At 46.1% G+C, this 12830-nt stretch overlaps 1 protein-coding gene across 4 annotated transcripts in view; it reads right to left on the bottom strand.

The window, feature by feature from the left end:
- Positions 1-12830, bottom strand: part of PLS3 (plastin 3) — a 763062-nt gene that overhangs the window by 48378 nt on the left and 701854 nt on the right. For 2 of the 4 annotated variants that reach the window (XM_021548362.2, XM_021548367.2), the window contains exon 1: positions 1244-1293. The exons of 1 other annotated variant lie outside the window; for it this stretch is intronic. The gene's annotated coding sequence lies outside the window, so the exon portion shown is untranslated. Of the gene's footprint in view, positions 1-708; positions 869-1243; positions 1294-12830 lie in introns of those variants that run through there. One more of the 4 variants, XM_021548365.2, reaches the window with a different exon arrangement.

Below are 12830 nucleotides of genomic sequence, written 5' to 3'. Positions count from 1 at the left end.
AACAATGGCTCCAAGCTGTCATGCAAAAGCAATTTACTTGAGATATCTATTATCTTTTATAGTAGCTTCTACAGATTGACCAAAAACAGGAAGCCCAGTTTCTCACATTCCACTGGAATTGTGTAACAGCAATAACAATCTCAAAGGCTTGCTTCAGTGGCATTTGCTCAGATCTATACCCGCGACCTCCTAAGAAATCAGTGAGTCCAAGTGATGCCCTATTGAGGCACTGATGCTCCTACAGAATAGGCACATACAGCCTGTCCCAAGGAAGCATTAACTGGAGGTTAACGAAACATGCACGTTTCACCACTATTTCTACTCAGAACTTACTGAACTGGAGCACAGTCATGCCTAAAGAGTTGTTACCTCTGTGAACACCGGGACTTGATGTTATCCATTACAATATTTCCAGACAGCATCAGGGTGCCCCAGTAAAGGGAAGTTTGAAGCTTTAAGTCCTGAAAAATTCCCTGTTCTTCTCTTTCCCTTCCCAGGCTCCCAACAAGAAGCCTTTGTTAAGGGGAGTAGGGTGACACTTCCTCTCCCAGTCCAAATTAGAGATGTATAAAAATAAACCCACACAGCTGTCCCACGACTTCACTTTATTTTACCCCGCTTCAATTAGATGAGAAGTCGTTCCCATTTCCTCACACTCTCTGCTTTGGGAATACTACCCTGCACAAAAGATAAAAGCGAAATACAAACCGAACCCCTTTTCAGTGCCGCTCTGCGGGAACCCACAGCGGGAAGCGGCACCTCCCCGCCCCTCGGCCGGGTTCTGCTTCTCCCAACTCGCACAAAGCCCCGAGTCTGCCGCAGCCGGGGCTCCATCCCAGCGCCGAGCCCCGGCACGGCCGCGGGCAGCGCATCCCAGGCCCGGCTCAGCCCGGGGGCGAAGTTTTCCAGGGGGATGGATCAGACAAGTGCCTTTTCATCGCCGCGGGGAGCGGCGGCAGGAGCGCGCCCGGCGCCCGCGTCCCCCGCGTCCCGCCGGCACCGACGCGCTCCGGGCCCCGCGCCCCGGAACCCCGGGACACGCCGGGCCGGCAGCGGAGCCGGGCGGCAGCGAGGGCCGGGCCGGGCCGGACCGGGCCGGGCCGGGCCCGGCGGAGCCGCCGGGGCCGGTCGGTGTCCCCCCGCCGGGATGCTCCGCGCGGGCTGGCGCACGTCCAGCAGCGGGGCGAGCGCCCGCAACTTTCCCGAGTTGGAGCCCTGCCGGAGGAGCCCCGGGAGCACTCACCGTCCGTGCCGCTCCGAGCCGTCCCGCCGCGCCGCCCCGCCCGCTGCCCGCGCTCGGCGCGCCCCGGCCCCGCCGCCCCGGCCCCATTGGGCCGCCCGCCCGCACATCACGGTGCCCGGCGCTGCGAGTGGGCGGCCGCGGAGTCACTCAGGGCAGGGCAGAGCTGAGGCTCCAGCCAGGGCACGCCCCTGCCGCCGTCGGGCTGCTCCGCCGTGGCTTCACCCCGCCGTTCCCTGCCTTCAGCCCCCCATGCATCCATCCTCATGCCCTGCGTGTATCCCCAATCCCACTTCTGCCGGTAAGCATCCCCCGCTTTTCTCCTGTGTGCAACTCTCCTCCAAGCAGACGTTCTTTCTTCTCTACAGGCATCCCCTCCTGTGCTGTCCCTCCTCCCCTGCAAGGCTCTGTCCTGTCTCCCATGCACAGGCAGCCCCGGCTGCCTCAGCCCTGCCACGCAGACAGAGGAGCTCTGGGCTTCACTTGCAAATTCCCCTTGTTCCCCCGGGAATAACCCTGCGGGCTGACCCTGAGGATGTCCAGGTGGGCACATGGGGCGAGGAGCTTCCCACAGAGCGAGCCAGGGGCAGACTCAGGGCTAAGTGGAGTGCAGGTGCCTGTCCCTTGCACCCTGTTATTCTGTGCTCCTGGACAGAGAGCGTTGCCATGGCCTTTCCCCAGGCAGCTTCCAGTTGTCCAATTTGGGATAGGTGACCTCATAACTGTCCTAATTTCTACATTTGCTACGCAGATATTCACACTGAAAATTGCTAGAAGGGTTCAGGAAATCAAGGGCCCTAGGGACGCTTTTGCGTAAAAGCGGTGGAGAACAGAAGTCAATCCAAATAGGCCTTGAACAGAGAAAGAAAAAGCAAACATCTGCTGTGGGTAGAAGGAGGTGAACAGAGAGAAGGAGATGAGGCCAGACCTGCACTTCAGACCTGGGCCAGAAAAAGGGGAAGTTCTTTCCCCAAATGGGAAATTTGACACTCCTGGCTGACACTGGCACGTCCACCAGGACCAGGGAAAAACATGGGTTTGGATAGTAATGTCTTCTTCTGGTTTTAGGAGAAAAGCAAATGCATTCAGGCACAACAAACCCTTTCCAGGCCAGAAAGATGAGACATTTCCATGCCTGGACATGAGAACAGCAAAAAGTAATAAATCCATATAATACCCAGGAACACTAAGGTGCTGGCTCTTGTATAATGTAAAAGCACATCTCATGTTTTGCTGTTTAACTATTTCCACCAGTGTCAGAAAATTGCCAAATGGTGACAGTTACCTAACAGGCTATTAATAGATAAGGCACACACCAGCATTAGATCATTCCTTCTCTTCTCTTTCAAACTGAAATAAATGTAGGACATATTCAACTAGAACTGCCCAGTGAAATTGATTGCAATGAGTACTTAGTTCTCTGTTGGCAATGTTACAGGTGCACATTTCTGGATCTGAATTGCACAGTCCTATGTTATGAATTTTTATATGAATTATATACAGAAAGGCTGTCAGTCTGATCATTATAACATAAGGCAAAACACATTTTGTTGTCAAAACTGCCAGAAAAATTCATTTTGCAGTGTTTTTTCCAAAGCTACAAAATGACACGGTCTCATAAAGTTGTCCCACATGATGGAAGCGACATGGCTCACAGTGGGAGTTTCCTCATCACATTAGCAGGAGCAGCTTCCTGAGAAAAATTAGACTCTCTTCCCATCATTCTTTTATTCTTTATATATAGTTGGATTTCTCATTGGATATCAGAAACTCGTACATATTCATCAGTTTGTTAGGCTGGGTCTTTGAGATAGGAGTAGTAATTTTAGACTGATTTAAAAGATTAGTTCAATTTTATGCTCTGTGGTGGTAGTCCTGTGTTTAGATTAGACTAATGCTTCACACTGCATTACAAACACAACTGAGCTGGGAATATTTCTGATTCTTATTCTGGATTTTAGCAAAACAAAATATACATTGGTTTTCCTTTTGTCCCCTTCTGCTAGCATGCCAACATAAAACAACGGGAGACATGAAATCATCTTTGTGAATCTTGACTATTCAGAAAATGCAGATTACACATTTCCATGCCCTGCTTTTGCCCAAACCAGTAGTGTGAAACAGGCAACTCTTTGTTCTCTAAATGAGGGAGTAAAGTATTAAACATATTGAACATTTACCAGTTGCCTCTTTATTAGGATTTCCCCATGTCTTCTTGCACAAAGAAAGTTGGGCTATAGTAGATGCATCCATTCATTCAGCTACCACTGCTTAGTACCCTGATATAGCCATCAAGTTCAGTTTAATACATTTATTATGTACTCAGTGTAATTACTATATTCTGAGTGAGTTGTCAAAATGTGGAGTTTCATTTACACATAGTTAGTGAACACCTTGTTTGCAAAAACACAACACTGCACGTTCTTGGGTGATTATTTCTGGTTAAAAACACTCTAACACAGATATTGATTTCCCTTTCTCAGGGCTTTGTGAAAGAGTGGACAGACTTTTTCAAGATCGCCTGACTGCAGGAAATTGGATTCTTATTTCACTGCATCCACAGGTGATGTAATTGGTGAAAGGTGAAATTTCACCAAAGGTCACAAGGAAAAACCGGTCCCCTTAAGAAATGTCCCATGGAGATTTTAAACAGAGACTGAAGCACAGGGTGGGTCTGGAATATTGGTGTTGGCCAATTCCTGAAATTGTATTTGGGGCATTTTTAAAGCCCTTTGAATTATTTTTTTTTATTAAAATTTAGAAAATTAAAATAAAAATATAAAATATAGGAAATTACAAAGAGCACTATTTGCACAGAGGGGCTTTCCACACAGTGCCATGGGAACAGAGGACTTAGGGCCAGACAGGAGACAGGTATTTCCAACCTGACTTAAAACAGGACTAGTGTTATTTAGTATACAACTTTTAAATGAAGTTATAGTGAAATATTCTTGTAGAAAATATGCAGAGTATTCTGACTTCACGAACTATGAGCACATAGGAACTTAGGAGGAAGGAAATAGGCCATACTTTTTGAATACTTGTTTAAACAGTACTTCATTAATTCTCTTCTTCATCAGAGTGCAGTGAATTTAATAGATGTTAGAAGATGCCCTGGCTACAGAGGCACAATGGGAGGAGACTGCCTGTTGTATTTGTTTTAATTTGTAAGGATATGGATTTCTATAAATGCAATTTATTGCCATAATAATCACCAGGCAGATGGAGGGTTAGCCCTGCGTCCAGTATAACTTTGTTACTGGTTCCAGTGGAAGCTGGATGGGCCCTTAAGAGACTTTGCTACTGCCAGGTTAATGTTAGTGTGACTCCGTGCCCAGAGAACTGAAATGAATTTTTACTATCTCTGTTGAAATGTAAGCTTCTTATCTGGCAGCTTAGCAATGCTTCTCCTGTACTGCTTTTCCATTGTATAAAAGTTAATGCATTGCTCTTGGCTGGGTTATTGAACAATGCTGATATCCCATGGCTAAGATAGCTGTCCTAAGATAAAGATCATCACAGACTGTAAGTGAGGGGTGGTAACAATCAGGAAGGAGGAAAGGAAGCCTGACAGGGCAACTAAAAACTTGTCTCTGATGCACAATATGCCAGGGAGAGAGAGAAACTGCAAAACACATTGTAGGAGTTCATGTGGGTTCAGAAGAGGCCTTTAAGGAGTTGGTGTGAAATTCTTCCATTAGAATTAGGGCATCTGTTCTCAACTAGACTTTTGTTTTGTTTTCTACAAATATTTGCCCGCAACATTAACAGAATATAAGAACTAGGATATTAATGTCAAAAACACTTGTCATCAAGCAAAGAGAACAACTGAGTGGTACTATGAACAGATTAATAATCTGGAACTATTTTTTTTCTATTGCAAGAAAGCAGATGGGAATCTGCATAATATTTTGAACTACAGAAAATTGAATTTACCTCCCACTAGAAACATTTACTCAAATAATTCTGGGCACTTCTTTACTTAAAAAAAAAACTTTTATGAGATAAGTATCAGTAAGTTTACCCGTTAAATTTGTCCAGCATAGGGAACTCATATTCAAAATCTACAGAAGTCTCTGAGACTCCTCACATGAGTGCAGATTACCCACCAAAGTTAACAGCCTGCCAGGCTGTGGGCAGGCTGCTTTCCCTCTCACTGTCGTGGCTGCCAGATAACATATCACCTCATGGATTCTAGACTGTGTTGTGAAACCACCAGTGCCTCGTATTTAATCTGCTCTTGCTTTGGCAAAGGAGATTTCCAGAGTCTCATGTTGTCTCTATCCAGCAATGTATGTTTTATTGGTTTAAAATTGCATTCTTTCTTGTCACAGAGTTTTTCAGGGATTGCCCGTGAAACATTCCAAGAGCTCTTCAGTTCCAACTTATGAGTGGCAAGCCAGTTACACATATGATGCCTTTGTACAGCCCTCAGTTACAATATTTTTATGGTCTGAGCTTATAGAGGACTCACTGACCTTCAAAGCACATGGGAGAATGTGTGACTTAAGATTTTATTTGCAGTTCATATCAACAGGGTGAATGCCCTCCTCCACCATTGTGGACCAAAAACCAAAAAAAACATGACAATGAAAAAGTGGCTTTGTATCTTCTCTTTACTTGATTTATCAACTCATCAAGATCAGATCCCGAGGAGTTACTGAATCCACATTTCCTTTCTTGTAGCTAAGGTACAAGCAACTGCTAACAAAGACAATCATCTTTCCAGAGAAGAGGAGATGCAGAAGGTCAGATGCAGGTAGCTTAGGGCAGAAGAACCAAGCAGAGTTAGCTGCAAACTGTGGAAAATAGTCTCTGCCATGTAGTTGACAGGCTGGTCATTTTTTATCTCAGGTGATTTTCTAGTGTGCAGTAACCTGGTTGTTACCAGGACCTGATGTTCTGCGTGCAGCTTCTTATTAAATCCTGGCAATGTGCTCAGAGCTGGACAACACTATCCTGGAATGAAGATTTTAGGAGGGGCTTGAAGGGGGAAAAGCCTGGTGGTTTGGCAAGATAGACCAATACTGGGGGTCAATAATTCATGCAGTTGGTTTTGCACTGGGTCAAGACTGGAGGCAGGAAGCACAACAGCTGCTTATGCAGGCAATTCTGCATGGTATAGAGATCTTGGGATGGGATGAACAGGGACATGTACAGGGCCTCCAGGGAGGAGTCTTGAGAGCACAGTGCTGACCTTTGTGCTGGTCAGGCTTGGAGCAATGGCCTTGCTTTCATTTTTCCCTCCACTCTGCCTGCCTTTGGCTTAACTCAAATTAAAATTAGGTACATAGAGACTGCATGGCAGCTGATGGATTATATTCACCTGCTGCACGCTGAGATCTGGAGGCTGTGCTTGATAACAGAGGAAGTGTTCTTGCTGCTCAAGGACACTTTCTTATGTTCCTAATACTTACTAATTTGTTCATATCTTCACCAAAAGGGTTGTCAAGCACTCAAACAGGCTGCCCAGGGAAGTGGTTGAGTCACTATCCTTACAGAGATTTAAAAGTCTTGTAGATGTAGCACTGAGGGAAGTGGTATTGTTGTGTGCTTGGCAGCACTGGGTTAATGCTGATGATCTTAAGTCTTTTACAACCTAAATTATTCTGTGATTCTAACTAATCTGGGCTTTTTAGTCCTTCTAGTCTGTAACATATCTGTGAATATTTTGTTCTCATTTTCTCTGGACTTTCTCCTTCATTTTTCTTACTATTTTGCTGCTCTAACCTTTGACACCTCCTTCCTTTTACTCACCCTAAATTCCTTCAGCTCCTACAAAACTCAGTCATCCCACAGCCTCCAAAATCTATGGTGAGCGGAAGTGAAGCAGGGCTGTCTACATTCCTGCAAGCCCAGGGCTTGGGAGATGGTGTGGATGTGTGCCAGTGCTAATAAATAGGGAACTATTAGTGACTGTGTAAGGCAGGAAAATTGCAGAACAAGATAAGACTCACAGAATTCTCTTACGCTGATTTTGGATAAGGATATTTACCCAGGGAAAAAAAGAAAATTTTCCTTAAAAGCAATGCTCTCTCTCCAGCCATGTGTGTGTTTGTGCAGGAGCTGTGCCCTGTGTGACAGGAGCAGGACCCTGTGGAGGTGTGGCTGTCACACGCTCACTCCCTTGCTCCCTGCCTAGCACAGAAGTTTTTTGCAGTCTTGCAGCCCAGGCTGTGGCTGTTCCAGCTCTGAGGCCAGGCTGCACCACACCTGCCAAACCAAACACCCCGTGGAGCTCCACTTGGGCCCAGGACACATGAAAACCAATGCAGTGCCTGGGACAAATTCAGCGGAGCAGCTTCTTTAACAGGTCCAGCAGCTGCAAGGCTTTGTTTGCTTCTCCTGTGCTCTGCAGAGCAGAGATCAGGCCAGGTGCCCTGATCTGAGCAGATCCAAGGAAGCTGCTTTGTCCTGAGTGCTTCTCCAGGTAGCTGAGTGCTGCTGGGGCAGGGCTGATCCTGCTGATCAAAACCAGAAGGCTCTGGTGGGTACCAGCCTCCCCAGGATATGTGGGTGCATGGACCGGTGCTGGTGCATTAGCCCACATTTATGTATCTATGCTTTGCATTCCCTAAACTTTATTGCCAAAGACACGGCAGGAAAGAAAGAACTGCTGGAAAGTAGTGTGACTTTTGTGGTAATTGTGTGTGGGATGGGGCAGAAAGCAAAGGTACCCCTTGTGATAGAAAAGAAAATGAGGAATTACAGAGACAGGGCAAACAAAAATCAGCCTGGGTGGGTCAGGTTCACGTCTACTGATGTAGGATATGGCTAGTTACCATCTCCAAGGCACTTCCAATCTTATCTCTTGCTATTGTCACTCCTGTTTGTTACAGGCAAACAAATTTTACTGCTGGTCACACTGGGATTTCTTTCCTTTCCCATCCATCTGTGCAGGATCCCAAGCAGCAGAGAGGGTACAGTGCATGGAGCAGCTGCAAGCTTTGTGTGCAATGGAGTTAACTTCATTTCCAGCCCCATAAGTGGTGCTTAGCTCCATCCCCCTGGCACAGGAGCATGGATCAGTCCTCCAGGCAGCAGCATGTGGGGTGTTACATCCAGCTGGCAGCAGTGCTTTCGCCTTCCTGACCCCACCACTGTACTCCCTGTGCTTAGCTCTTGCTGTTCTAGTTTTTGCTGATCTAGACATGTTAAAATTAATTTTTCTCTTGGTGCCTGACTCTAGGCAAGGTTATTAGATAGCTGGGTCACCAGTCTGTGACTGAGCTGCTGAAATCATTTGCATTGGGCTGTGGGCTGGTAACCCACTGAATACCCACTTTTGATGACTAACCAGCATCAAAATTCCTGCAAGCTTAATTTTAAAAACAAGGAGTATTTTATTGAAAGAGAACAAGAAAATGCAATTCCATGTTGTAAAATCATTTGCCTTCATGTGTCAAGAGCCCAGCTCAATTTCCCTCTGCTCTGCGTTCTGGAATCATTACCACATTTATTTCCAGTAGTGCAGAAAGCCTTTTCCATATGCCTCCACTTCAGCCAGTAGTCTGTAGCTTGTGTTTAGTGTCTCCTAGGCAGGAGAAGATGAGGACAAACCAACAGCTCTACTGTGATGACGACTGTAGAAAACATAAAACCATTCTCCAAAAGCAGTCCCCATCTCTGAAAGCAATCCCAGTTCTTCAAGGAGTGCTTCAATCCCTCTGAGGGGTGTGCAGCCTTGGGACAGTCTGTAAAAGGAGTTCACAGACACCTTCTGTGTCCCAAAAAATCCTCTTTGGCCAGAGCATCATTGTACCTCATCCTGGCTGAGGTGAGAGGGCTCAGCAATGACAAAGATGCATAAAGTTAAAAATTCACCAGGACATAATTTTTTCTGAAGTCATAACAAAACGTGTTTTGCATGGATATTTGCTTTCACAGCATTGAAGGAGATTTGTGCCAAATTAGATGGGTGAGCAGAATGTAATTGTGCATTCATGTAATTTGCATCACAGGACTTTTAACTGGACACTGTTCTGGCATTTCACATTCCAGCCCAACAACAGTCTGCAGATTTTGACCAATGTGTGCTCTATAAAAAAAAAAGTAATTTACTGGAAAAGGACAGTAAACAGCTTATAAAAGGTGTTTCTTAGCATCAGCTGCAGACAGGAATTCCTCCCAGGAGCCCCTCTTGCTCCCTTTGTTAGAGCTGATAGAGGCATGCTGGATCAGAGGGAATTCAGAGATGTGACATGGCTTAAAAACAGAAGAAAATAATACTCTTGTGGGGGGAAAAAAGGCTCTCTAGTGGGCTGGGCACAGGCAGAATTAGAAAACAGGCTGTGCTGTCCTCAAGCAAGGGCATTCCATGTCCTCCTGCTTCTGCAGCAGGTACTGACAGTCTTTTTAAGAGTGGCAGATGGGAGCAGTGAGAGGACCTCCAGTCCCATTGTGGAGGGTACCTGAAATGGCCAGGCCCTGCCCATACTGACCTGTAGAGAAAGAACAAACTGGTTCTTAGAAGGGCACTGTGCCCCTGCTCTCAGCCACATCAAGCCAAGGATTTTATCACCACAGTGTTTAAGGGGTCCACTTCTGTGTCCCTGCCTCAGCAGCCACTCCAGCAGAAGAGTCCAAAACTCTATTTCTTTAGAAATGCAGCTTTTTGGCAAGGGCTATATGGTCCAAGACTTGTCCAAGGGCCACACTTGCAGGAGAGCTGGCCATGTGCAGCCCAGCTGCAGTCCCCAGGAGCTGCTTTGCAGCTTTGCTCTCCCAACCTCAGCACATCCTGTGCTGCACATGGAGACAAATCCAGGTTAAGAGCTGCCAGCACCAAGTACCCAGAGAGAGCAGGGCACCCCTCTGATAGACAAAATAACATGGCTTGGCAGTGAAAGAGTTTTGATCTCTTCCTGCTTTTTGTTGTTGTTGTTTTAGCATTATCTGTCCTCACTTTTCATATTTTTGATGTTCCATCCAGACCAACATCAACTGCTGTGACAACTATGAATAAAAAGCTTTCTTCTAGAAGTTGGGCAAGCAATATTTGGCTTTAGTTTTGATTTTGTCCTAAACACTTTTACAATTTACTTAGTTTTTATGTTCACACATGTATCTCATAAGAAATTTGAGAATGAAGCACTGCCAAAGGCATTAACACACGAAAACATTTTTTAGCCACTAAATATCCCCTCCTGATCTGTGAAAGGAGTTTTTTCCAATCATTATACTCTTATAGTCCATCAAACTGGTACTGGAAGAAAATCTGAGGTAGCTTTCAGTGTCACGTAGCTGCTAAGTGGCTCTTATTCGCTTTATCTTTTGAAACACACCATTTTTGGTGGTGATGACATCAATAGTGTCTGATGGTTTTGTCAGGCCAGCTAGCCAGGAAGGCAGGTTGAAAAACCTGATCTTGTTTACAACTGATTGTAAAGGTCTTTGTTCCCTGTGGATTTAATTCCTGTATTAATGCAACTACTTGACAGATCTGTTTTACAAAGAGTTGGAAATCACACATTGTGAGAGGTCTTGATGGACTGCAGTTCACCAAAAACTGCTCCAGCTCGGGTCCCTTCCGTGGGATGTGGGATCAGTCCTTCAGGAAGAGGCTGCTCCAGGTGAATGACAGAAAGTGTGGAGTCAGGTCAAACTCAGCAAATCACCCCAAATCCTGGGGAATATAAATTCTAACCACAGATTCGAGTGCAATATTTCAAAGCACAATCACTTCTTTTTCAATGTGAGGTTAAACACTTAAAGGAGAAGGAGGCCACAAGTGTTGAAAATCTTCAAGCTGATGCAAAACTAGTTATTTATTTTCACTCCAGCTATAACTTATCCTTCTCCTGTTTTGTTTTGCCAGCCAAACTGTGATTTTCCTATCTTGTAACTGAGAAAAAGAATCTAACTTCCCCACTGGGGACCAGCCTCACAGACCTGGGAACTGGAAGCTGTACTGTGCAGCACACACCAAATAAAACCTTTGCCCTGCAATCCAAACAAGCTGTAATGATTTTACATCCCCAGCTGGGAGGAAGGTTTTTCCACATCCATGCAGCTTTCTGGTGCATGCAGTTCCTCAGATTTAAATGTCAGCTTGAGACCATGGCATCTTCTTCTCACCATGATAGTAATCTCAAAGTGAGCAAAACAGAATTATTAATTCTCCCCTTATCAAGTCCCACCCTAGCTGAAACCACTCAGCTTCTTACTCCTTACAGCCTCTGGGTTGGGTATTCTTTTTGGCACAGCCCAACCTTTTTTGCTAAGACTTGCAATATTTTGCCTAATTTTTAAAAATTTGAACTCTTCTTGAACAGTGCCACCTCCTTGAATCCACCACTGTGTGTCTGCCTGCCACCCTTCACTCTTTATTCAAAGTATTTAGATGATTTGGGGTAATGATGATCATGTCCCCTGGCCATGTGCCATCTGACAGAGTGGGTGCTGATCCACACACAAGGATGCTCAGAACTGTGGTTATGGAGGCAGTGGTGACATCAGCGAGGGGCACAGCAGGGTGATGGGCTGTGAAAGGCCATGGTAACACAAATCCATGTTTTCTGCAGACAAACCCCTGGGTGGCACACATGCTGTGATCCAGGTGGCCTTCAATGGCAGCTTTTCCTTCTGGCCATGGATTTGCCAGGGTCTGACAGCGCCTCTGTCCCAAACTGCCCGTTGAGATTTGCCCTTGGCATCACCTGCAGCTCTGTTTTATCTGTGTGGCCACTGCCCCCACCCCAGCACAGACCACTCAGTTCCAAGAGCCCTCCTCCACAGTGGGAACTGCTCTGAAACCCTGAAGAGAAAAACTTTTATCTTTATCAGTGTGAAAATAAAGACTTCTTGGAGGCCACTGTTCCCCAGCTGCTCTGGCCAAGGGGAGCTGCAGCCATCGCTGGCAGTTCTGGGCATGCCAAGGGAATGCTAACACCTGGTAGGGGATTAGGATGGCACAACTGTTGGGACAACAGCTGGCTGGGCTGACCCTGGGAACAGGCAGCTGCCTGTGGTGTGGCCAGCCAGGGTGGCTTACAGAATCACCTGTTGCATGGGGTGCTTCTCCTCTCAGCCCTCTTGCACACCCACATGTATGCAAAACTGATTTTTCATGTATTATTAAAAGCACAATTTATTCATGCAAGAGTGTAGTACTTCCTCACTGCTGTATGAAAATCAGCTGGGGACAGTCCATAATACTGCTTGCCTTCTCTTCCCTTTTCCTCACACAATGTGGAAGAAAACAGGCAGTGGGAGAAGTCCCGCATGGTCAGACCACAGCCTATTTTAGCAGGATGGTTGAGACCAGAGGCTGCAGTTGTCTGTAAAGGACCACAAACACAGATCAACCCAGCTGTCAGCAGATCCTCCCCAGGATCTCCTTTACTGCTTCTCTGGCCTTGACCATGAAGTAGTTGTTCTGAGCTGCTCCCTTCTTCCTCCAGCAGCCTGCTGTGAGTCCACAAGCTGCTGGGCAAACACACTCTGTTTACTTTTTATTGCCTGTGCTCTGTCCTAGGAGCACGATTATCTGCTGAATGTATAATACACCACCTCTCCTGTAAAACTGCCCCTGTTTATGGTTTTGTCAATGAGGAGTCTCCCATGACATTTCTGTGCCCTAAGGAGGCAT

This window comes from Lonchura striata, chromosome 14 (assembly GCF_046129695.1).
Source record: "Lonchura striata isolate bLonStr1 chromosome 14, bLonStr1.mat, whole genome shotgun sequence".
NCBI lineage: Eukaryota > Metazoa > Chordata > Aves > Passeriformes > Estrildidae > Lonchura > Lonchura striata.
Note: the sequence above shows the minus strand (reverse complement) of the source record. Positions and strands in the feature narration are given on the sequence as shown.